This window comes from Bombina bombina, chromosome 4, assembly GCF_027579735.1.
Source record: "Bombina bombina isolate aBomBom1 chromosome 4, aBomBom1.pri, whole genome shotgun sequence".
Taxonomy (NCBI): domain Eukaryota; kingdom Metazoa; phylum Chordata; class Amphibia; order Anura; family Bombinatoridae; genus Bombina; species Bombina bombina.
This window is the reverse complement of record NC_069502.1, coordinates 846,860,944-846,887,834: the sequence shown is the minus strand read 5'-3', so window position 1 is coordinate 846,887,834 and position 26,891 is coordinate 846,860,944. Positions and strand designations below refer to the sequence as shown.

At 39.1% G+C, this 26,891-nt stretch overlaps 1 protein-coding gene across 2 annotated transcripts in view; it reads right to left on the bottom strand.

Annotated features, from left to right (window-relative positions):
- LOC128657264 (gastrula zinc finger protein XlCGF26.1-like) overlaps window positions 1-26,891 on the bottom strand; it is a 123,736-nt gene that overhangs the window by 62,719 nt on the left and 34,126 nt on the right. The window contains exon 3 of one of the 2 annotated variants that reach the window (XM_053711543.1): window positions 22,619-23,330. The exons of the other annotated variant lie outside the window; for it this stretch is intronic. The gene's annotated coding sequence lies outside the window, so the exon portion shown is untranslated. The remainder of the gene's footprint in view (window positions 1-22,618; window positions 23,331-26,891) is intronic. 2 annotated transcript variants of the gene reach the window in all.

The following is a 26,891-nucleotide window of genomic DNA, read 5'->3' as shown; positions in this document are numbered from 1 at the left end:
TATTCGCTCTTTACTTAAAGAAGTACTAATTGCTTTAGAAATAGAGGATTCTAGTCCTCTTGATACTAATTCTATACGTTTGGATAAGGTTTTTAAAGCTCCTGCGGTTATTCCAGAAGTCTTTCCTGTTCCTAATGCTATTTCTGCAGTAATTTCTAAGGAATGGGATAAATTGGGTAATTCATTTACTCCTTCTAAACGATTTAAGCAATTATATCCTGTTCCGCCTGACAGGTTAGAATTTTGGGACAAAATCCCTAAAGTTGATGGGGCTATTTCTACCCTTGCTAAACGTACTACCATTCCTACGTCAGATGGTACCTCGTTTAAGGATCCTTTAGATAGAAAAATTGAATCTTTTCTAAGAAAAGCTTATCTATGTTCAGGTAATCTTCTTAGACCTGCTATATCATTGGCTGATGTTGCTGCAGCTTCAACTTTTTGGTTGGAAACTCTAGCGCAACAAGTAACAAATCGTGATTCTCATGATATTATTATTCTTCTCCAGCATGCTAATAATTTCATCTGTGATGCCATTTTTGATATTATTAGAGTTGATGTTAGGTTTATGTCTCTGGCTATCTTAGCCAGAAGAGCTTTATGGCTTAAGACCTGGAATGCTGATATGGCTTCTAAATCAACTCTACTTTCCATTTCTTTCCAGGGAAACAAATTATTTGGTTCTCAGTTGGATTCTATTATTTCAACTGTTACTGGTGGGAAAGGAACTTTTTTACCACAGGATAAAAAGTCTAAAGGTAAAAACAGGGCTAACAATCGTTTTCGTTCCTTTCGTTTCAACAAAGAACAAAAGCCTGATCCTTCGTCCTCAGGAGCAGTTTCAGTTTGGAAACCATCTCCAGTCTGGAATAAATCCAAGCCTGCTAGAAAGGCAAAGCTTGCTTCTAAGTTCACATGAAGGTACGGCCCTCATTCCAGTTCAGCTGGTAGGGGGCAGGTTACGTTTTTTCAAAGAAATTTGGATCAATTCTGTTCACATTCTTTGGATTCAGAACATTGTTTCAGAAGGGTACAGAATTGGTTTCAAGATGAGACCTCCTGCAAAGAGATTTTTTCTTTCCCATGTCCCAGTAAATCCAGTGAAAGCTCAAGCATTTCTGAATTGTGTTTCAGATCTAGAGTTGGCTGGAGTAATTATGCCAGTTCCAGTTCCGGAACAGGGGATGGGGTTTTATTCAAATCTCTTCATTGTACCAAAGAAGGAGAATTCCTTCAGACCAGTTCTGGATCTAAAATTATTGAATCGTTATGTAAGGATACCAACGTTCAAGATGGTAACTGTAAGGACTATATTGCCTTTTGTTCAGCAAGGGAATTATATGTCCACAATAGATTTACAGGATGCATATCTGCATATTCCGATTCATCCAGATCATTATCAGTTCCTGAGATTCTCTTTTCTAGACAAGCATTACCAATTTGTGGCTCTACCGTTTGGCCTTGCTACAGCTCCAAGAATTTTCACAAAGATTCTCGGTGCCCTTCTGTCTGTAATCAGAGAACAGGGTATTGTGGTATTTCCTTATTTGGACGATATCTTGGTACTTGCTCAGTCTTTACATTTAGCAGAGTCTCATACGAATCGACTTGTGTTGTTTCTTCAAGATCATGGTTGGAGGATCAATTTACCAAAAAGTTCTTTGATTCCTCAAACAAGGGTAACCTTTCTGGGTTTCCAGATAGATTCAGTGTCCATGACTCTGTCTTTAACAGACAAGAGACGTCTAAAATTGATTACAGCCTGTCGAAACCTTCAGTCTCAATCATTCCCTTCGGTAGCCTTATGCATGGAAATTCTAGGTCTTATGACTGCTGCATCGGACGCGATCCCCTTTGCTCGTTTTCACATGCGACCTCTTCAGCTCTGTATGCTGAACCAATGGTGCAGGGATTACACGAAGATATATCAATTAATATCTTTAAAACCGATTGTTCGGCACTCTCTAACGTGGTGGACAGATCACCTTCGTTTAATTCAGGGGGCTTCTTTTGTTCTTCCGACCTGGACTGTAATTTCAACAGATGCAAGTCTCACAGGTTGGGGAGCTGTGTGGGGATCTCTGACGGCACAAGGTGGGAATCTCAGGAGATGAGATTACCGATCAATATCTTGGAACTCCGTGCAGTTTTCAGAGCTCTTCAGTTTTGGCCTCTTCTGAAGAGAGAATCGTTCATTTGTTTTCAGACAGACAATGTCACAACTGTGGCATACATCAATCATCAAGGAGGGACTCACAGTCCTCTGGCTATGAAAGAAGTATCTCGAATTTTGGTTTGGGCAGAATCCAGCTCCTGTCTAATCTCTGCGGTTCATATCCCAGGTGTAGACAATTGGGAAGCGGATTATCTCAGTCGCCAAACGTTGCATCCGGGCGAATGGTCTCTTCACCCAGAGGTATTTCTTCAGATTGTTCAAATGTGGGGGCTCCCAGAGATAGATCTGATGGCCTCTCATCTAAACAAGAAACTTCCCAGGTATCTGTCCAGATCCCGGGATCCTCAGGCGGAGGCAGTGGATGCATTATCACTTCCTTGGAAGTATCATCCTGCCTATATCTTTCCGCCTCTAGTTCTTCTTCCAAGAGTAATCTCCAAGATTCTGAGGGAATGCTCGTTTGTTCTGCTAATAGCTCCGGCATGGCCTCACAGGTTTTGGTATGCGGATCTTGTCCGGATGGCATCTTGCTAACCATGGACTCTTCCGTTAAGACCAGACCTTCTGTCACAAGGTCCTTTTTTCCATCCGGATCTGAAATCCTTAAATTTAAAGGTATGGAGATTGAACGCTTGATTCTTGGTCATAGAGGTTTCTCTGACTCCGTGATTAATACTATGTTACAGGCTCGTAAATCTGTATCTCGAGAGATATATTATAGAGTCTGGAAGACTTATATTTCTTGGTGTCTTTCTCATCATTTTTCTTGGCATTCTTTTAGAATACCGAGAATTTTACAGTTTCTTCAGGATGGTTTAGATAAGGGTTTGTCCGCAAGTTCTTTGAAAGGACAAATCTCCGCTCTTTCTGTTCTTTTTCACAGAAAGATTGCTATTCTTCCTGATATTCATTGTTTTGTACAAGCTTTGGTTCGTATAAAACCTGTCATTAAGTCAATTTCTCCTCCTTGGAGTTTGAATTTGGTTCTGGGAGCTCTTCAAGCTCCTCCGTTTGAACCTATGCATTCATTGGACATTAAATTACTTTCTTGGAAAGTTTTGTTCCTTTTGGCCATCTCTTCTGCTAGAAGAGTTTCTGAATTATCTGCTCTTTCGTGTGAGTCTCCTTTTCTGATTTTTCATCAGGATAAGGCGGTGTTGCGAACTTCTTTTGAATTTTTACCTAAAGTTGTGAATTTCAACAACATTAGTAGAGAAATTGTGGTTCCTTCATTATGTCCTAATCCTAAGAATTCTAAGGAGAAATCATTGCATTCTTTGGATGTTGTTAGAGCTTTGAAATATTATGTTGAAGCTACGAAATCTTTCCGTAAGACTTCTAGTCTATTTGTTATCTTTTCCGGTTCTAGGAAAGGCCAGAAAGCTTCTGCCATTTCTTTGGCATCTTGGTTGAAATCTTTAATTCATCTTGCCTATGTTGAGTCGGGTAAAATTCCGCCTCAGAGAATTACAGCTCATTCTACTAGGTCAGTATCTACTTCCTGGGCGTTTAGGAATGAAGCTTCGGTTGACCAGATCTGCAAAGCAGCAACTTGGTCCTCTTTGCATACTTTTACTAAATTCTACCATTTTGATGTGTTTTCTTCTTCTGAAGCAGTTTTTGGTAGAAAAGTTCTTCAGGCAGCGGTTTCAGTTTGAATCTTCTGCTTATGTTTTTTGTTAAACTTTATTTTGGGTGTGGATTATTTTCAGCAGGAATTGGCTGTCTTTATTTTATCCCTCCCTCTCTAGTGACTCTTGTGTGGAAAGATCCACATCTTGGGTAGTCATTATCCCATACGTCACTAGCTCATGGACTCTTGTTAATTACATGAAAGAAAACATAATTTATGTAAGAACTTACCTGATAAATTCATTTCTTTCATATTAACAAGAGTCCATGAGGCCCACCCTTTTTTGTGGTGGTTATGATTTTTTTGTATAAAGCACAATTATTCCAATTCCTTATTTTATATGCTTCGCACTTTTTTTCTTATCACCCCACTTCTTGGCTATTCGTTAAACTGATTTGTGGGTGTGGTGAGGGGTGTATTTATAGGCATTTTAAGGTTTGGGAAACTTTGCCCCTCCTGGTAGGAATGTATATCCCATACGTCACTAGCTCATGGACTCTTGTTAATATGAAAGAAATGAATTTATCAGGTAAGTTCTTACATAAATTATGTTTTTCCTCTTACTCATTTACTGTACCCACACATATTATATACCGTTTTTCTCACCATTAAATTGACTTTCTAAAGATACCATTATTTTCATCATAACTTATAATTTACTATAATTTATTTTGATAAAATATGAGGGGGGAAAAAAAACAAAAAAAAAACTTTTTCTAACTTTGACCCCCAAAATCTGTTGCACATCTGCAACCACCAAAAAACACCCATGCTAAATAGTTTCTAAATTTTGTCCAGAGTTTAGAAATACCCAATGTTTACATGTTCTTTGCTTTTTTTATATAGGGCAATACATACAAGCAGCACTTTGCTATTTCCAAACCATTTTTTTTTAATCAAAATTAGCGATAGTTACATTGGAACACTGATATCTGTCAGGAATCCGTGAATATCCCTTGACATGTATATATATATATATTTTTTTTTATTAGACAACCCAAAGTATTGATCTAGGCCCATTTTGCTATATTTCATGCCACCATATGCATTTAAATAAAAAAAATCGTTAGCTTTTTCACAAACTTTAGGTTTCTCACTGAAATTATTTACAATTAGCTTGTGCAATTATGGCACAAATAGTTGTAAATGCTTCTCTGGGATTCCAATTTGTTCAGGAATAGCAGACATATATGGCTTCGGCATTGCTTTTTGGTAATTGGAAGGCCGCTAAATGCCGCTGCGCACCACACTTGTATTATGCCCAGCAGTGAAGAGGTTAATTAGGGAGCTTGTAGGGTTAATTTTAGCTTTAGTGTAGTGTGGTAGACAACCCAAAGTATTGATCTAGGCCCATTTTGGTATATTTCATGCCACCATTTCATCGCTAAATGCAATCAAATAAAAAAAATTGTTCACTTTTTCACAATTTTAGGTTTCTCACTCAAATTAATTTACAAACAGTTTTCCACACCTGAGAGTGCAACATTTCTTTTGGATAACAGTGCAATCATGGTTGTAAATTCTTCTTTAGGATCCCCTTTGTTCAGAAATAGCATATATATATATATATATATATATATATATATATATATATATATATATATATAAAATCCCAAATGAACTCTGCACTCACTCCGCTGTTCAACTGCCCAGGGTGCATCCAATGCCGCAGTGTGCCTTCACAAATATCCAAAAAAGAGAGCACTCACCAGGACTTATACTTTAAAGCATTCACAGCTTTATTTTAACAAAGTGACGTTTCGAGGATTTTAACCTCGTCCTCAGACTTTACAACAGTGTACATACCTCAATTCTTTTAAACCCTCCACCGACTAAAAGAATTGAGGTATGTACACTGTTGTAAAGTCTGAGGACGAGGTTAAAATCCTCGAAACGTCACTTTGTTAAAATAAAGCTGTGAATGCTTTAAAGTATAAGTCCTGGTGAGTGCTCTCTTTTTTGGATATTTGTGAAGGCACACTGCGGCATTGGATGCACCCTGGGCAGTTGAACAGCGGAGTGAGTGCAGAGTTCATTTGGGATTTTGTGTACTATGGTTTAACTCTGGCACCCTGAACTATCAGATTTCCCTACCTCTGGCTATTCTTTTGATTTAAACCGGTAGTGGTTTTTTAAATACACCATACATGATGGATTACAATATAGAGCCTCTAACTACAGCACTGGGTGAAATAGAGACTCCAGATGAGAACGTTCAAGGCGCTACTACATTTAACTATACAGAAGATGATGCCAATAGAATCCGTTTTGCTACTGTTCCCAATAGGGATTTAAAGGAACAGCCCTCCCACTTATATGCAAAATTATTGAAACTGAAAAAAAGAAAGATCGATTTAACGTTGCACGGAACCTTCCTATCAGATTATCATAGGAAACTCTTTATTCCTAGAGGATTCAGAGTAAAGAACATTCCTACTATAGGCAGGAACAACCCTGCGTTTTGCATTAAGTGGTGCAGCATTTTGAATAAATGTGCTCTAGATTTGATGCTTCTGGTCATTGAAGAAGTGAGAACATTACTGGATAAAGTCGATGTCGAAATACAACAATTTGAATTCACACATATAACAACACTAGAAGCAGATCAAGAAAACAAATGGTTAGAAAAATTAACCAAACAAGTACTGGATTTCGAAACAGAATTGCTAACTTTCAAGAATCGTAAGTGGGATGCTGTAGAATCTGACTACAAAGAGAAAAAGGTCTATAGGTGGTTACTTTCGGCAGAAGAAAGACAAAGGACCTTTGAAACCAGACCTAGGAGACCAAGATTCTACAAACCAAGAAATATGACCACAATAGATTCTTCTGGCAATAGCACTGACTCAGATGGGATAACATCTACCGAAGCATCACAGAGATCATTCGATGGGGGGATTACTACAAGATCAAAAAACTTGGCAGGCATCGGACGCACATCAGGAGAGGGGGTGGTAAGGGGAAGACCACCCAGAGCCAAACGCAGAATGTAATCAACCTTAGCTCATACCAGTTGTCAGCATTGGAGATCAAGATACTAAACAAAGGCTTGTCATTTATCCCAACAGCTTTCTACAAACCCTTTGACATGTACATAGATATGCAAAAGTTTGAACGGAACTTAAGATTGAAGGAGCATTTTGGCATGGGACTTGGGGATACTACTGCGGAAACTGCTAACATTCACAAATTAAAACCTAAAAGCACCTATGATTGTTCAAGTACAAATCCTAGTATTAAAACATACAGTAGACTACTATTGGATGACACAGATAAAATGTGTACATCGGTCAGACCGGTTTGCAGAAACAACTTAACCAAAGAAGAAAAGAGGACACTGGATAACTTGAGCACAAATAAAGATCTAATTTTTAGGGAGGCCGATAAGGGAGGCGCATTGGTCATAATGGACTATTCTTACTACCAGCAAGAGATACTTTCTCAGCTGACTGATACGGCTACATACAAACAACTGACCTACAACCCTACGATATTGTTCAAGAAACAGATAGATGAAGTTTTGGATCGAGCATTTAGGAATGGATGGTTGACGAAACAAGAAAGGAACTTTATGGAAGTAAAGTTCCCAAGGGTTCCGGCTTTCTATACACTGCCGAAGATCCATAAGCACCCAAATCGCCCACCGGGCAGACCTATCGTGTCCTCCATAGGATCCCTCTTACAACCGTTAGCAGTATTTCTGGATAGTATACTCCAACCATGTGTCCGCAATATGCCTTCGTTTCTGTTGGACTCGATTAGTCTGATTAAAGAGATCAAATCATTTCCAACAATCAAGCAACCCACCATATTGGCAACATTGGATGTGGTTAGTCTTTATACTTCCAAACCACACGAACAGGGGATGATGGCAGTTCGCAAACAATTGAACCGATACCCATACGTGGGACCACCAGTAGAGTTAATCCTGGAATTATTGGATCTTTGCCTCAGCAGAAACTACTTCAAGTTCGAGAAATCGTTCTTTTTGCAACTACAAGGGACGGCGATGGGGTCCAATATGGCCCCATCGTACGCCAATTTATTTATGGCAGAATTTGAATAACGAGACACGGATCTATTTCTACACCAACACATTAAATATTTCAAACGCTACATAGATGATTTGATCATTCTATGGTCAGGTACGGAGGAAGAATTAGATGATTGGCATAGGATATTAAACACCATTAATCCAAAGCTACAATTTAAGATGACCAAAAGTTCTACATCAGTAGATTTCCTCGACCTGCGAATATCTATGGAAGACGGTGTGTTGGGCACAACCTTGTACAAAAAGGAGACAGATAGGAACTCATTGTTGGAGGCTACTAGCTGTCATCCTCCATCACTTAAGAAGGCTTTACCTATCTCTCAATTTAAGCGGGTTATGCGAAATAACAGCAAACAGAGTAATGCCCAACAACAGCTGATAGAAATGAAAGCACGATTCTTACAGAGGGGCTATCAAGAGAAACAGATTAACCAACACTTTCAGAAATTTACCTCCATGGATCAGGATACAGCTTTAAGAACTGTGCCAAAAGGGGATAAAGAGAGAAGGATGATACTTACGACCACTTACACCTCTGACAAGCAGGACCTACAAAAATTGGTAAAAAAGAACTGGAATATCGTGGAAAGTGATAAAAATCTGCCATTTAGGGGTTCTAGATACCCACAAGTAGGCTTCAGAAGATCACGTTCTCTACGGGACATTCTGGTGAAGGTTGACCCTGTACTGTGCTACGAAAAATCTAACTGGCTACAGACTAAAAAACCTGGATGTTATAAGTGTGCGGGATGCACTACATGTAGTGGTTTGTCTAACGCAAAATTCTTTGTTCATCCAACCACCAATCGCAGATACACGATCCGACATAGAGTAACCTGCACGACGACACATATAGTATATTTATTACACTGTCCGTGTGGGTTATTCTATGTCGGGAAGACTATCGACGACTTGCGCACCCGTATGGCCAATCATCGTGCAGCCATTCGACTGGCTATAAAAAACAAGGGGTCAGACCAACCCGTGGCACGACATTTTGCGCTGACTGGCCATACGGTTGCTGACCTGAGATATGTGATCATAGATCACATTCCACCCCCAACTAGAGGGGGTGATAGAGATAGACTCCTGTTGCAGTGCGAGTCCAGGTGGATCTTCAATCTGGGCACTTTGGTGCCCGGAGGGTTGAATACCAACCTGGACTGGCACTGTTATTTGTGATACCATAAGTCTAGGGAGTATTATCCTGAAGTTAGCAATAATTTGTATTATGATAGCCAGTATAGCCACACGTGGTGGTAGGTTTGATACAAAATCATGTCTACACCAATTCCCAGTTTTTGAAATAGTTAGGTAAATTTGACACAGTAATCTACACGCATCGTAGGGATGTTAAGTGTTGTAACTATCTAGCTCCTATAATGGATATTGTTAGAATTTTAAGTGCATTGAGAATATTGTAACAATTGAACAGCACTGTATTGTAACCATTTGTATTCACGTTTTTAGTGTACACCGCGGCCGGTTGCCATGCCGACGCTCTGACATGCGCAGTCTTGCGCACAGGACGCCGGGTGACTTCCGGTATCGCGGTGATAGTCGGTGGAGGGTTTAAAAGAATTGAGGTATGTACACTGTTGTAAAGTCTGAGGACGAGGTTAAAATCCTCGAAACGTCACTTTGTTAAAATAAAGCTGTGAATGCTTTAAAGTATAAGTCCTGGTGAGTGCTCTCTTTTTTGGATATTTATATATATATATATATATATATATATATATATATATATATATATATATATATTTGGCATTGCTTTTTGGTAATTAGAAGGCTGCAAAATGCTGCTGCGCATCACATGTGTATTATGCCCAGCAGTTAAGGGTTTAATTAGGTAGCTTGTAGGGTTAATTTTAGCTTTAGTGTAGAGCGCAGCCTCCCACCTAAAACATCCAACCCCCTGACCCCCCCCCCCCCCTCAAACAGCTCCCTTCCCTCCCCCACAAATGTCACCGCTATCTTAAGTACTGGCAGAAAGTCTGCCAGTATAATTATAAAGGTGCTTTTTAGGATCCCCCATTACCCCCCCAACCTCCCTGATCCCCCCCAAACAGCTCTCTCTCAGCATCCCGCCTCGACATAATGGCCACCATCTTAGGTACTGGCAGCTGTCTGCCAGTACCCATTTTACTTAAAAATTTGCCCTTTTATTAAAATAAATATAAAATCCACATTTTCTGTAGTGTAGATTCCCCCCACACTCCCGGTCCCTTTCCAAACCCTTTTCCCCCCTCCTGGATCCCTTTCCCTATCCTAAACTGAACAGTTTCCCTACTTCTAAAAATGGCTATGTCCATGCACACTCTCCCGAGCCCCCCCCCCAGCCTCCTCGCGTGCTCACGGACCAACGGATCCTGAACAAGCACCAGCATGGGCCGCCCACCTGCCTCCCTGCAGCTGCTCCCGCCCACCAACGATCGGCACCATGCTGGCCGATGCAGAGAGGGCCACAGAGTGGCTCTCTTTGCATCAGATGGTTAAAAAATGGTATTGCAGGATGCCTCAATATCGAGGCATCACTGCAATACCCTAAAAGCAGCTGGAAGCGATCATGATTGCTTCCAATGCTTTAAAACCCTGAGGATGTACAGGGTACATCCTTGGTCACTAAGTGACTTTTTTTATAGGACGTACCCTGCACGTCTTTGGTCGTTAACGGGTTAATTTAAAATAGTTTGCATTAAAAAAAAAAAAAACAAGTTTAAAAATTGCTGGCAAGTATTTTAAAATAATTTTCAAAAATAAGCAAAATTAATTACATAGCTAAACTGCCTAGAGCAGCTAACTCCACCTCTCTTATCAGTGTTTAGACACAGGCATTGTATTTCAACTGAGTTCACAGCTTCTAGACATGCTCCAGCAGATAATCCCTTTGCATTGTTGCATTCTACCAAAACAACAATAGATATAGGTACAGTCATAAAAGGAATTGTGTGGGGGGAGTTAGAGCTTTACAATTCAGAAACTATAAAGAAAGGGTTAATGGCGAGGCACTGCAGTATAAATTTGCAGGTAAAGTAATTAAAAGTACATATTATATTATTTTGTCTCTATCCCAACATGTTTAATGTCCCTTTAGGTCTTACAATTTGACCTTATAGTAACTATATAGTAATTCTGCAGTAAGTACAAATAACATTTCTTTCATGTAATTAGCAAGAGTCCATGAGCTAGTGACGTATGGGATATACATTCCTACCAGGAGGGGCAAAGTTTCCCAAACCTCAAAATGCCTATAAATACACCCCTCACCACACCCACAAATCAGTTTTACAAACTTTGCCTCCTATGGAGGTGGTGAAGTAAGTTTGTGCTAGATTCTACGTTGATATGCGCTCCGCAGCAGGTTGGAGCCCGGTTTTCCTCTCAGCGTGCAGTGAATGTCAGAGGGATGTGAAGAGAGTATTGCCTGTTTGAATTCAATGATCTCCTTCTACGGGGTCTATTTCAGAAGTTTTTCCTGTTCCAGGTGCTATTTCTGAAGTAATTTCCAGAGAATGGAATAATTTGGGTAATTCATTTTCTCCTTCTAAACGTTTTAAGCAATTATATCCTGTGCCGTCCGACAGATTAGAATTTTGGGACAAAATCCCTAAAGTTGATGGGGCTATTTCTACCCTTGCTAAACGTACTACTATTCCTACGGCAGATGGTACTTCCTTTAAGGATCCTCTAGATAGGAAAATTGAATCCTTTCTAAGAAAAGCTTATTTGTGTTCAGGTAATCTTCTTAGACCTGCTATATCTTTGGCGGATGTTGCTGCAGCTTCAACTTTTTGGTTGGAAACTTTAGCGCAACAAGTAACAGATCATGATTCTCATAACATTATTATTCTGCTTCAACATGCTAATAATTTTATCTGTGATGCCATTTTTGATATTATCAGAGTTGATGTCAGGTTTATGTCTCTAGATATTTTAGCTAGAAGAGCTTTATGGCTTAAAACTTGGAATGCTGATATGTCTTCTAAATCGACTCTACTTTCCCTTTCTTTCCAGGGTAATAAATTATTTGGTTCTCAGTTGGATTCTATTATCTCAACTGTTACTGGTGGGAAAGGATCTTTTCTTTCATGTAATTAGCAAGAGTCCATGAGCTAGTGACGTATGGGATATACATTCCTACCAGGAGGGGCAAAGTTTCCCAAACCTCAAAATGCCTATAAATACACCCCTCACCACACCCACAATTCAGTTTTTACAAACTTTGCCTCCGATGGAGGTGGTGAAGTAAGTTTGTGCTAGATTCTACGTTGATATGCGCTCCGCAGCAAGTTGGAGCCCGGTTTTCCTCTCAGCGTGCAGTGAATGTCAGAGGGATGTGAGGAGTATTGCCTATTTGAATGCAGTGATCTCCTTCTAAGGGGTCTATTTCATAGGTTCTCTGTTATCGGTCGTAGAGATTCATCTCTTACCTCCCTTTTCAGATCGACGATATACTCTTATATATACCATTACCTCTGCTGATTCTCGTTTCAGTACTGGTTTGGCTATCTACTATATGTAGATGAGTGTCCTGGGGTAAGTAAGTCTTATTTTCTGTGACACTCCTAGCTATGGTTGGGCACTTTGTTTATAAAGTTCTAAATATATGTATTCAAACATTTATTTGCCTTGACTCAGAATGTTCAACTTTCCTTATTTTCAGACAGTCAGTTTCATATTTGGGATAATGCATTTTAACATTTTTCTTACCTTAAAATTTGACTTTTTCCCTGTGGGCTGTTAGGCTCGCGGGGGCTGAAAATGCTTCATTTTATTGCGTCATTCTTGGCGCGGACTTTTTTGGCGCAAAAATTCTATTTCCGTTTCCGGCGTCATACGTGTCGCCGGAAGTTGCGTCATTTTTTGACGTTATTTTGCGCCAAAAATGTCGGCGTTCCGGATGTGGCGTCATTTTTGGCGCCAAAAAGCATTTAGGCGCCAAATAATGTGGGCGTCTTATTTGGCGCGAAAAAATATGGGCGTCACTTTTGTCTCCACATTATTTAAGTCTCATTTTTTATTGCTTCTGGTTGCTAGAAGCTTGTTCTTTGGCATTTTTTCCCATTCCTGAAACTGTCATTTAAGGAATTTGATCAATTTTGCTTTATATATATGTTGTTTTTTTCTCTTACATATTGCAAGATGTCTCACGTTGCATCTGAGTCAGAAGATACTACAGGAAAATCGCTGTCAAGTACTGAATCTACCAAAGCTAAGTGTATCTGCTGTAAACTTTTGGTAGCTATTTCTCCAGCTGTTGTTTGTATTGATTGTCATGACAAACTTGTTAAAGCAGATAATATTTCCTTTAGTAAAGTACCATTGCCTGTTGCAGTTCCTTCAACATCTAAGGTGCAGAATGTTCCTGATAATATAAGAGATTTTGTTTCTGAATCCATAAAGAAGGCTATGTCTGTTATTTCTCCTTCTAGTAAACGTAAAAAATCTTTTAAAACTTCTCTCCCTACAGATGAATTTTTAACTGAACATCATCATTCTGATTCTGATGATTCCTCTGGTTCAGAGGATTCTGTCTCAGAGGTTGATGCTGATAAATCTTCATATTTATTAAAAATGGAATTTATTCGTTCTTTACTTAAAGAAGTCCTAATTGCTTTAGAAATAGAGGATTCTGGTCCTCTTGATACTAAATCTAAACGTTTAAATAAGGTTTTTAAATCTCCTGTAGTTATTCCAGAAGTTTTTCCTGTCCCTGATGCTATTTCTGCAGTAATTTCCAAAGAATGGGATAATTTGGGTAAATCATTTACTCCTTCTAAACGTTTTAAGCAATTATATCCTGTGCCGTCTGACAGACTAGAATTTTGGGACAAGATCCCTAAAGTTGATGGGGCTATTTCTACCCTTGCTAAACGTACTACTATTCCTACGTCAGATGGTACTTCGTTTAAGGATCCTCTAGATAGGAAAATTGAGTCCTTTCTAAGAAAAGCTTATCTGTGTTCAGGTAATCTTCTTAGACCTGCTATATCTTTGGCTGATGTTGCTGCAGCTTCAACTTTTTGGTTGGAAACTTTAGCGCAACAAGTAACACATCATGATTCTCATGATATTATTATTCTTCTTCAACATGCTAATAATTTTATCTGTGATGCCATTTTTGATATTATCAGAGTTGATGTCAGGTTTATGTCTCTAGCTATTTTAGCTAGAAGAGCTTTATGGCTTAAAACTTGGAATGCTGATATGGCTTCTAAATCAACTTTACTTTCCATATCTTTCCAGGGTAACAAATTATTTGGTTCTCAGTTGGATTCCATTATTTCAACTGTTACTGGTGGGAAAGGAACTTTTTTACCACAGGATAAAAAATCTAAAGGTAAAAACAGGGCTAATAATCGTTTTCGTTCCTTTCGTTTCAACAAAGAACAAAAGCCTGATCCTTCATCCTCAGGAGCAGTTTCAGTTTGGAGACCATCTCCAGTTTGGAATAAATCCAAGCCAGCTAGAAAGGCAAAGCCTGCTTCTAAGTCCACATGAAGGTGCGGCCCTCATTCCAGCTCAGCTGGTAGGGGGCAGGTTACGTTTTTTCAAGGAAATTTGGATCAATTCTGTTCACAATCTTTGGATTCAGAGCATTGTTTCAGAAGGGTACAGAATTGGTTTCAAGTTGAGACCTCCTGCAAAGAGATTTTTTCTTTCCCGTGTCCCAGTAAATCCAGTAAAAGCTCAAGCATTTCTGAAATGTGTTTCAGATCTAGAGTTGACTGGAGTAATTATGCCAGTTCCAGTTCTGGAACAGGGGATGGGGTTTTATTCAAATCTCTTCATTGTACCAAAGAAGGAGAATTCTTTCAGACCAGTTCTGGATCTAAAAATATTGAATCGTTATGTAAGGATACCAACGTTCAAGATGGTAACTGTAAGGACTATCTTACCTTTTGTTCAGCAAGGGAATTATATGTCCACAATAGATTTACAGGATGCATATCTGCATATTCCGATTCATCCAGATCATTATCAGTTTCTGAGATTCTCGTTTCTGGACAAGCATTACCAGTTTGTGGCTCTGCCGTTTGGCCTAGCTACAGCTCCAAGAATTTTTACAAAGGTTCTCGGTGCCCTGCTGTCTGTAATCAGAGAACAGGGTATTGTGGTATTTCCTTATTTGGACGATATCTTGGTACTTGCTCAGTCTTTACGTTTAGCAGAATCTCATACGAATCGACTTGTGTTGTTTCTTCAAGATCATGGTTGGAGGATCAATTTACCAAAAAGTTCTTTGATTCCTCAGACAAGGGTAACCTTTCTGGGTTTCCAGATGGATTCAGTGTCCATGACTCTGTCTTTAACAGACAAGAGATGTCTAAAGTTGATTACAGCTTGTCGAAACCTTCAGTCTCAATCATTCCCTTCGGTAGCCTTATGCATGGAAATTCTAGGTCTTATGACTGCTGCATCGGACGCGATCCCCTTTGCTCGTTTTCACATGCGACCTCTTCAGCTCTGTATGCTGAAGCAATGGTGCAAGGATTACACGAAGATATCTCAATTAATATCTTTAAAACCGATTGTTCGACACTCTCTAACATGGTGGACAGATCACCATCGTTTAATTCAGGGGGCTTCTTTTGTGCTTCCGACCTGGACTGTAATTTCAACAGATGCAAGTCTCACAGGTTGGGGAGCTGTGTGGGGATCTCTGACGGCACAAGGAGTTTGGGAATCTCAGGAGGTGAGATTACCGATCAATATTTTGGAACTCCGTGCAATTTTCAGAGCTCTTCAGTTTTGGCCTCTTCTGAAGAGAGAATCGTTCATTTGTTTTCAGACAGACAATGTCACAACTGTGGCATACATCAATCATCAAGGAGGGACTCACAGTCCTCTGGCTATGAAAGAAGTATCTCGAATTTTGGTTTGGGCGGAATCCAGCTCCTGTCTAATCTCTGCGGTTCATATCCCAGGTGTAGACAATTGGGAAGCGGATTATCTCAGTCGCCAAACGTTGCATCCGGGCGAATGGTCTCTTCACCCAGAGGTATTTCTTCAGATTGTTCAAATGTGGGAACTTCCAGAAATAGATCTGATGGCGTCCCATCTAAACAAGAAACTTCCCAGGTATCTGTCCAGATCCCGGGATCCTCAGGCGGAGGCAGTGGATGCATTATCACTTCCTTGGAAGTATCATCCTGCCTATATCTTTCCGCCTCTAGTTCTTCTTCCAAGAGTAATCTCCAAGATTCTGAAGGAATGCTCGTTTGTTCTGCTGGTAGCTCCGGCATGGCCTCACAGGTTTTGGTATGCGGATCTTGTCCGGATGGCCTCTTGCCAACCGTGGACTCTTCCGTTAAGACCAGACCTTCTGTCACAAGGTCCTTTTTTCCATCAGGATCTGAAATCCTTAAATTTAAAGGTATGGAGATTGAACGCTTGATTCTTGGTCAAAGAGGTTTCTCTGACTCTGTGATTAATACTATGTTACAGGCTCGTAAATCTGTATCTCGAGAGATATATTATAGAGTCTGGAAGACTTATATTTCTTGGTGTCTTTCTCATCATTTTTCCTGGCATTCTTTTAGAATACCGAGAATTTTACAGTTCCTTCAGGATGGTTTAGATAAAGGTTTGTCCGCAAGTTCTTTGAAAGGACAAATCTCTGCTCTTTCTGTTCTTTTTCACAGAAAGATTGCTATTCTTCCTGATATTCATTGTTTTTTACAAGCTTTGGTTCGTATAAAACCTGTCATTAAGTCAATTTCTCCTCCTTGGAGTTTGAATTTGGTTCTGGGAGCTCTTCAAGCTCCTCCGTTTGAACCTATGCATTCATTGGACATTAAATTACTTTCTTGGAAAGTTTTGTTCCTTTTGGCCATCTCTTCTGCCAGAAGAGTTTCTGAATTATCTGCTCTTTCTTGTGAGTCTCCTTTTCTGATTTTTCATCAGGATAAGGCGGTGTTGCGAACTTCTTTTGAATTTTTACCTAAAGTTGTGAATTCCAACAACATTAGTAGAGAAATTGTGGTTCCTTCATTATGTCCTAATCCTAAGAATTCTAAGGAGAAATCGTTGCATTCTTTGGATGTTGTTAGAGCTTTGAAATATTATGTTGAAGCTACGAAATCTTTTCGTAAGACTTCTAGTCTATTTGTTATCTTTTCCGGTTCTAGAAAAGGCCAGAAAGCTTCTGCCATTTCTTTGGCATCTTGGTTGAAATCTTTAATTCATCTTGCCTATGTTGAGTCGGGTAAAACTCCGCCTCAGAGAATTACAGCTCATTCTACTAGGTCAGTTTCTACTTCCTGGGCGTTTAGGAATGAAGCTTCGGTTGACCAGATCTGCAAAGCAGCGACTTGGTCCTCTTTGCATACTTTTACTAAATTCTACCATTTTGATGTATTTTCTTCTTCTGAAGCAGTTTTTGGTAGAAAAGTACTTCAGGCAGCGGTTTCAGTTTGAATCTTCTGCTTATGTTTTTCGTTAAACTTTATTTTGGGTGTGGATTATTTTCAGCAGGAATTGGCTGTCTTTATTTTATCCCTCCCTCTCTAGTGACTCTTGTGTGGAAAGATCCACTTCTTGGGTAGTCATTATCCCATACGTCACTAGCTCATGGACTCTTGCTAATTACATGAAAGAAAACATAATTTATGTAAGAACTTACCTGATAAATTCATTTCTTTCATATTAGCAAGAGTCCATGAGGCCCGCCCTTTTTTTGTGGTGGTTATGATTTTGTATAAAGCACAATTATTCCAATTCCTTATTTTATATGCTTTCGCACTTTTTTATCACCCCACTTCTTGGCTATTCGTTAAACTGAATTGTGGGTGTGGTGAGGGGTGTATTTATAGGCATTTTGAGGTTTGGGAAACTTTGCCCCTCCTGGTAGGAATGTATATCCCATACGTCACTAGCTCATGGACTCTTGCTAATATGAAAGAAATGAATTTATCAGGTAAGTTCTTACATAAATTATGTTTTTTACCGCAGGATAAAAAATCTAAGGGTAAAAACAGGGCTAATAATCGTTTTCGTTCCTTTCGTTTCAACAAAGAACAAAAGCCTGATCCTTCATCCTCAGGAGCAGTTTCAGTTTGGAAACCATCTTCAGTCTGGAATAAATCCAAGCCTTCTAGAAAAGCAAAGCCAGCTTCTAAGTCCACATGAAGGTGCGGCCCTCATTCCAGCTCAGCTGGTAGGGGGCAGATTACGTTTTTTCAAAGAAATTTGGATCGATTCTGTTCACAATCTTTGGATTCAGAACATTGTTTCAGAAGGGTACAGAATTGGTTTCAAGATAAGACCTCCTGCAAAGAGATTTTTTCTTTCCCGTGTCCCAGTAAACCCAGCGAAAGCTCAAGCATTTCTGAAATGTGTTTCAGATCTAGAGTTGGCTGGAGTAATTATGCCAGTTCCAGTTCTGGAACAGGGGCTGGGGTTTTATTCGAATCTCTTCATTGTACCAAAGAAGGAGAATTCCTTCAGACCAGTTCTGGATCTAAAAATATTGAATCGTTATGTAAGGATACCAACATTCAAAATGGTAACTATAAGGACTATCCTGCCTTTTGTTCAGCAAGGGCATTATATGTCTACAATAGATTTACAGGATGCATATCTGCATATTCCGATTCATCCAGCTCACTATCAGTTTCTGAGATTCTCTTTCCTGGACAAGCATTACCAGTTTGTGGCTCTGCCGTTTGGCCTAGCAACAGCTCCAAGAATTTTTACAAAGGTTCTCGGTGCCCTTCTGTCTGTAATCAGAGAACAGGGTATTGTGGTATTTCCTTATTTGGACGATATCTTGGTACTTGCTCAGTCTTCACATTTAGCAGAATCTCATACGAATCGACTTGTGTTGTTTCTTCAAGATCATGGTTGGAGGATCAATTCACTAAAAAGTTCATTGATTCCTCAGACAAGGGTAACTTTTTTGGGTTTCCAGATAGATTCAGTGTCCATGACTCTGTCTTTGACAGACAAGAGACGTCTAAAATTGATTTCAGCTTGTCGAAACCTTCAGTCACAATCATTCCCTTCGGTAGCCTTTTGCATGGAAATTTTAGGTCTTATGACTGCTGCATCGGACACGATCCCCTTTGCTCGTTTTCACATGCGACCTCTTCAGCTCTGTATGCTGAACCAATGGTGCAGGGATTACACAAAGATATCTCAATTAATATCTTTAAAACCGATTGTACGACACTCTCTGACGTGGTGGACAGATTACCATCGTTTAGTTCAGGAGGCTTCTTTTGTTCTTCCGACCTGGACTGTAATTTCAACAGATGCAAGTCTTACAGGTTGGGGAGCTGTGTGGGGGTCTCTGACGGCACAAGGGGTTTGGGAATCTCAGGAGGTGAGATTACCGATCAATATTTTGGAACTCCGTGCAATTTTCAGAGCTCTTCAGTCTTGGCCTCTTCTGAAGAGAGAATCGTTCATTTGTTTTCAGACAGACAATGTCACAACTGTGGCATACATCAATCATCAGGGGGGGACTCACAGTCCTCTGGCTATGAAAGAAGTATCTCGAATTCTGGTTTGGGCGGAATCCAGCTCCTGTCTAATCTCTGCGGTTCATATCCCAGGTATAGACAATTGGGAAGCGGATTATCTCAGTCGCCAAACGTTGCATCCGGGCGAATGGTCTCTTCACCCAGAGGTATTTCTTCAGATTGTTCAAATGTGGGAACTTCCAAAAATAGATCTGATGGCTTCTCATCTAAACAAGAAACTTCCCAGGTATCTGTCCAGATCCCGGGATCCTCAGGCGGAGGCAGTGGATGCATTATCACTTCCTTGGAAGTATCATCCTGCCTATATCTTTCCGCCTCTAGTTCTTCTTCCAAGAGTAATCTCCAAGATTCTGAAGGAATGCTCGTTTGTCCTGCTGGTAGCTCCAGCATGGCCTTACAGGTTTTGGTATGCGGATCTTGTCCGGATGGCCTCTTGCCAACCGTGGACTCTTCCGTTAAGACCAGACCTTCTGTCGCAAGGTCCTTTTTTCCATCAGGATCTCAAATCCTTAAATTTAAAGGTATGGAGATTGAACGCTTGATTCTTGGTCAAAGAGGTTTCTCTGACTCTGTGATTAATACTATGTTACAGGCTCGTAAATCTGTATCTAGAGAGATATATTATAGAGTCTGGAAGACTTATATTTCTTGGTGTCTTTCTCATCATTTTTCCTGGCATTCTTTTAGAATTCCGAGAATTTTACAGTTTCTTCAGGATGTTTTAGATAAAGGTTTGTCCGCAAGTTCCTTGAAAGGACAAATCTCTGCTCTTTCTGTTCTTTTTCACAGAAAGATTGCTAATCTTCCTGATATTCATTGTTTTGTACAAGCTTTGGTTCGTATAAAACCTGTCATTAAGTCAATTTCTCCTCCTTGGAGTTTGAATTTGGTTCTGGGAGCTCTTCAAGCTCCTCCTTTTGAACCCATGCATTCATTGGACATTAAATTACTTTCTTGGAAAGTTTTGTTCCTTTTGGCGATCTCTTCTGCCAGAAGAGTCTCTGAATTATCTGCTCTTTCTTGTGAGTCTCCTTTTCTGATTTTTTATCAGGATAAGGCGGTGTTGCGAACTTCTTTTGAATTTTTACCTAAGGTTGTGAATTCCAACAACATTAGTAGAGAAATTGTGGTTCCTTCATTATGTCCTAATCCTAAGAATTCTAAGGAGAAATCGTTGCATTCTTTGGATGTTGTTAGAGCTTTGAAATATTATGTTGAAGCTACTAAGTCTTTCTGAAAGACTTCTAGTCTATTTGTTATCTTTTCCGGTTCTAGAAAAGGCCAGAAAGCTTCTGCCATTTCTTTGGCATCTTGGTTGAAATCTTTAATTCATCATGCCTATGTCGAGTCGGGTAAAACTCCGCCTCAAAGGATTACAGCTCATTCTACTAGGTCAGTTTCTACTTCCTGGGCGTTTAGGAATGAAGCTTCGGTTGATCAGATTTGCAAAGCAGCAACTTGGTCCTCTTTGCATACTTTTACTAAATTCTACCATTTTGATGTGTTTTCTTCTTCTGAAGCAGTTTTTGGTAGAAAAGTACTTCAGGCAGCGGTTTCAGTTTGAATCTTCTGCTTATGTTTTCATTAAACTTTATTTTGGGTGTGGATTATTTTCAGCAGGAATTGGCTGTCTTTATTTTATCCCTCCCTCTCTAGTGACTCTTGCGTGGAAAGATCCACATCTTGGGTAGTCATTATCCACATAATTTATGTAAGAACTTACCTGATAAATTCATTTCTTTCATATTAGCAAGAGTCCATGAGGCCCACCCTTTTTGTGGTGGTTATGATTTTTTTGTATAAAGCACAATTATTCCAATTCCTTATTTTATATGCTTTCGCACTTTTTTTCTTATCACCACACTTCTTGGCTATTCGTTAAACTGATTTGTGGGTGTGGTGAGGGGTGTAATTTATAGGCATTTTGAGGTTTGGGAAACTTTGCCCCTCCTGGTAGGAATGTATATCCCATACGTCACTAGCTCATGGACTCTTGCTAATATGAAAGAAATGAATTTATCAGGTAAGTTCTTACATAAATTATGTTTTTCATCTCCTAAGAAGATTTTTTTTTTTAAAAGGTACTTGAAACACAATTTCCAACTGAATTGTATTATCTGTTATGTTGTCTTGGTATCCTTTGTTGAAATTGTTTCTTGTTCAACAAAATATACCAAGAGAATGAAGCAAATTATATAAGTAAACTGGAAAGTTGTATAAAATCATATGCTCTATCTGAATTGTAAAAGAAGAAAAAAAGGGGTTTCATGTCCATTTAATTTAAAACAGACATTAAACTTTTTATTTTTTTATTTGTTATTGTTATTTATTTATTTTTTATTGCATGTTCTAGGCCTGAATAAATAGGGTTAAGTATTTAGAGGGTGCTAAGGGAAGCTAAAGATATCTAAATATGTGACCTTAAATGTGTTAAAGAGGATTAACCTTAATTTTACTGGAATTGTTTGTCCGTGTATTTATATAGACTGATACACAAATACAATACCTTAGGAGTTTTAAATAAGTGACTCTAGGATGGTGTGAATATAGATTGGTCTTAATTATACTGGATATGTTTATATGCTATATAATAAAATTTACTCCAAATGGAATAGGCAAAGATTAATACAAATTTATTTACAAAAAATACTTCAATATTCAATATACATTCACAGTAACAAAATTTGGGACGTCTCCCATGCATATAGGACCACTCCTAAAAAATAACAAATAAAATCATAAAAACAATCTCAAATTACAATAAAATGTTAGAGCAAAAATGAATTCAAACTAATCCTAGATCATATACAGTAGTATATAAAATCAATGTATAAAACTCTATTAAACAAATCTGGATAAGTGGATTAACTATGTTGGATAGCCAGCAGATAGATAACATATGCTATTCACCAATTACAGAAATAAAATATTCAGAGGTTTATGAATCGCATACCACCATAGGAAAAAAAAAGTGTGTATTATTGAGCCATTTTAGAATTTATCCACTTCTGATTAGATATATCTTTAAGATGTACTTGTAAAAGTTTGTATTGCAGGAACTAAACAAACTTATGGCGCCACTATTGAGGGCCAAGTAAAAGCAATGTCTCTTATTACAAGTCTCTTATAACGAGTTTTCAACTTCAGAATGTGGTAGCATACATTACTATTGCAAACATGTAAGTAAACTGTTCCACAGGTAAGTGACACTTTGTATCAGCAGTTTTAGTTTACCTGCATGAGCTATGCTCCTAGCTCTTATTTCTTACCAGAGTTTTTCAAGAGTGTGTTTGGCGTGTTGTGTGGCTCCTCCGTGGTGATCACGTGACTTTACCTTACGTCACAGCTCTGATCCACTATGTAGCAGCACAATACCAAAAGCAAAATGAGAGGGTCAGTTACATAAACAAGGTAGATGATGCAAAGAAACTTTTTTCCTTTCATACACCGCAGCAACTTAAGCTGCAGTGTACCCAGAGCAAGTGTACATTTTAATCTGTATGCAGTAGAGATAATCAAAAGATACAGTCTCACCTCTGCTGACTTCCACCCGGGGAGCTTCTAAATTCCAGCAGGATCCTTGTAAGTAGAGCCGGTATCATATACACCTCTACCTTGATCTGTATCTCCGTATCTCGTCCACCGCTACCCGGCACTTTTCCAGAGGCACCGTGCTTCCGCGCCCACCAGGGGGCGTGTCCAAGTTACAACAGATGATCCTCCAACCGGATAGCTTAGACAGGTACCACGTGCGCCATCACTCCAAACGCCTCCACTCGGAATCCTCCAATCCTCAGGCTGCCTTTCGTTGCACCTCTTTGTACGGACCAATACTGGGGCTCCACTGGTTTTTCAGCGTTAAGTGCTCAGCGTTCAGCGTGGTTGTATTATTGTATGCTCTGGGGATAATTTGCGTGTAGTGTGATAGGAGCGCCTAAAGGTGGATTCCTGCTGCTAAAAAAGTTCTTCCCTCAAAGAGAACTAAATGGTGGATAAGAAGAAAAAATGGGGTTTATTTAGCAGCGCTAAAAAAAGCTAGGAAATGATGATACCAATCTAATTTATGTTTTATACAATCTATTTTATTTAAAAATTCTTATAACACATAAAAACAACAGCAAATGCTTTTCCTAATTAATAAAGGGACGTCTCCCTTATACAACACTTATAAAAACAGACTAGAACCATATAATCCTAGAATTTCAGGTATAAAGGAATTAATTCTATAGATAACATATGGCAAGCAACAAATTTCTAAGATAAATGGTGAATTAAATATTTAAAAGGCACAAATGTATCAATCCTAATAGCTTTACAGTTCTTCAGTAACAAATTCAGTTATAAAGTTACACAGTTACTTTCCTTGGACATATAATTGGCTCAGGTGTGCTGGATAGTTAAAAAGGCAAAAAACAGCCAATATTCTGATTTAGGTGCCAAAGCAATCGTGGTTAATGGAAATGGTTAATTTAACAGATGAATACCTTGATGTCTTTAAAGTTCAGTTTGCGTGTTTTAAAAAACGTAGTGCAAATTAGTGTAGAGGTACCTTAATCTGTCCTGGTTGCAACCGCTGATTATCTTCACTGTGAGGGATTCACAGACTGTTTGTTCCTGGTGCTTCTGATAAGTCACCTGACCTTCTCTTTGATTCAGAGGTCAGGGGTGATGATCCGTTCTGGTGATGTAGTTATCCTTTTTTTTGTTTTCCTTTCTTCTTATAGCCCAAATATTGTTTTCATCTGGGTTCCCTCAGACTTCTTAAGGTTTGAAGAAATCTTTGGTCAGTGTTTAGCAGTAACACCGTATTCCCTGAAGTTACCAAAGGTAGATTTTAACTTGCAGGGTCAGGAGAAAAGTTTAAAGTTGCAGGGTCACACAGCTTTGTGACAGTAGTAAATGAAGTTTAGTAGAGTGTAGCAGGTCCCATTCAACGCGTTTCACCCTTCTGGGCTTTATCAAGAATTCTTGATAAAGCCCAGAAGGGTGAAACGCGTTGAATGGGACCTGCTACACTCTACTAAACTTCATTTACTACTGTCACAAAGCTGTGTGACCCTGCAACTTTAAACTTTTCTCCTGACCCTGCAAGTTAAAATCTACCTTTGGTAACTTCAGGGAATACGGTGTTACTGCTAAACACTGACCAAAGATTTCTTCAAACCTTAAGAAGTCTGAGGGAACCCAGATGAAAACAATATTTGGGCTATAAGAAGAAAGGAAAACAAAAAAAAGGATAACTACATCACCAGAACGGATCATCACCCCTGACCTCTGAATCAAAGAGAAGGTCAGGTGACTTATCAGAAGCACCAGGAACAAACAGTCTGTGAATCCCTCACAGTGAAGATAATCAGCGGTTGCAACCAGGACAGATTAAGGTACCTCTACACTAATTTGCACTACGTTTTTTAAAACACGCAAACTGAACTTTAAAGACATCAAGGTATTCATCTGTTAAATTAACCATTTCCATTAACCACGATTGCTTTGGCACCTAAATCAGAATATTGGCTGTTTTTTGCCTTTTTAACTATCCAGCACACCTGAGCCAATTATATGTCCAAGGAAAGTAACTGTGTAACTTTATAACTGAATTTGTTACTGAAGAACTGTAAAGCTATTAGGATTGATACATTTGTGCCTTTTAAATATTTAATTCACCATTTATCTTAGAAATTTGTTGCTTGCCATATGTTATCTATAGAATTAATTCCTTTATACCTGAAATTCTAGGATTATATGGTTCTAGTCTGTTTTTATAAGTGTTGTATAAGGGAGACGTCCCTTTATTAATTAGGAAAAGCATTTGCTGTTGTTTTTATGTGTTATAAGAATTTTTAAATAAAATAGATTGTATAAAACATAAATTAGATTGGTATCATCATTTCCTAGCTTTTCTGGGGATAATTTGCAGCATGCAATGCAGGGACACTAGCGCTCTCAGGGCAAGGAAATCCACCACAAAAGAAAAACATAGAGCGCTAGCGTATATAAAACATAACCTTTATTGTGGTTATTTAAAACAGGACATATAGTCAATCAAAAAGGACAGAGATGGGATACCTCTGGCTGGCAGGCTTACGCGTTTCGGCAAAGCCGTAATCATAGCATACTATGCCAGCCACAGGTGTGCTTTATATACAAAATTAGAAACAACACCATTGGTTAAAAGAACATGTCATTTAAAACAACAGTACGCCCAGAGAAATTTGCATTTAACCCCTTATATTCCGGAGGTGAAAGAACAGATTTTATCCTTAATAACATTATGAATCTTTGTAGGTATTTTTGAAACATATAAGGTTATTCACAGTAAATGAATCGTCTATCATAGACGTTGTATAAATACTTATGTTTGCTACCTTCGGATCACAGTCACAGCTTATCACGTCATATCCATAGCCTATAGTAACGGCCTTCTGTTTAAATAGATTATATTTCTAATTACATAGTACAAATATGGGCTATCGTCACTAAGGCTAAAAAAGGTGTCAGTATAGTGGTCTCAGATTGTATCAGTCGGATATGGGGGTGTGTGTGTGTGTTTAATGTATTATTGAGGGTGTTATTTAATATTTTATAATTATATTAATTTTATAAAGAAGATGAAATCGGGGATTCTTATTCCCAATAGTTTATAAGGTCGAACTCTGAGTTCAGGCCTTTTGGTATTCTGGTATCCATTTTTAGGATCCACAACATTTCTCTTTTAGATAGAGTTACTCCACGGTCACCCCCTCTTTTTGGTCTAGGAACCATATCTATTGGTTGCCATGAAAAACAGGTGAGATCCTTCTTATGAACCTGAGCAAAATGATGCACCACAGGGGTAGTCTCTTTGCCCCTTCTAATGGTAGACAAGTGCTCAATAATTCTTGTTCTAATATCTCTAGTAGTGAGCCCAATATACTGTTTTCCACATACCGTGCAGGTTACACAGTAGACGACAAAGGTAGAAGTACAATTGAGACAAAAATTAATCTCATAAGTCTTCCCTGTTACAGTAGAGGTAAAGTGTTCTGACACAGTTAAATAATCACATGCTCCACATCTTGAGCTTCCACATTTGTAGGAGCCTTTACAACTGAGCCAGGCACTCCCCTGGGTGATAGTCTTTGGTAAGACTGTAGGGGACAATATATTGCCTAAGCTCTTGTTTCGTCGATATGAGCATCTAAGCCCTTCCTTAACACATTGTGTAAGTCTATCGTCTGCTATTAACATACCAAAATGGTATTTGACGATTCTGCATACTTCCTCATACTGTGCACTGTACTCAGTGACAAATGTAACTCCCCTCTGGGCCTTCCCATTTGTCTGGTTTGGTTTGTCCCTTAACAAATCACGTCTGTCCATTCTATCCACCTCCCTCTGTGCCCTATTTATTACCTTTCTTGGATAGCCTCTCTGGGATAAACGTTTTCTTACTTCCATCATTTGGTTGGCACTCTCATTGGCCTCAGAACAATTCCGTTTGGCCCTTATGAGTTGCCCCTTGGCTATAGCATACGGCACATGTCTGGGGTGGCAGCTCCTTGC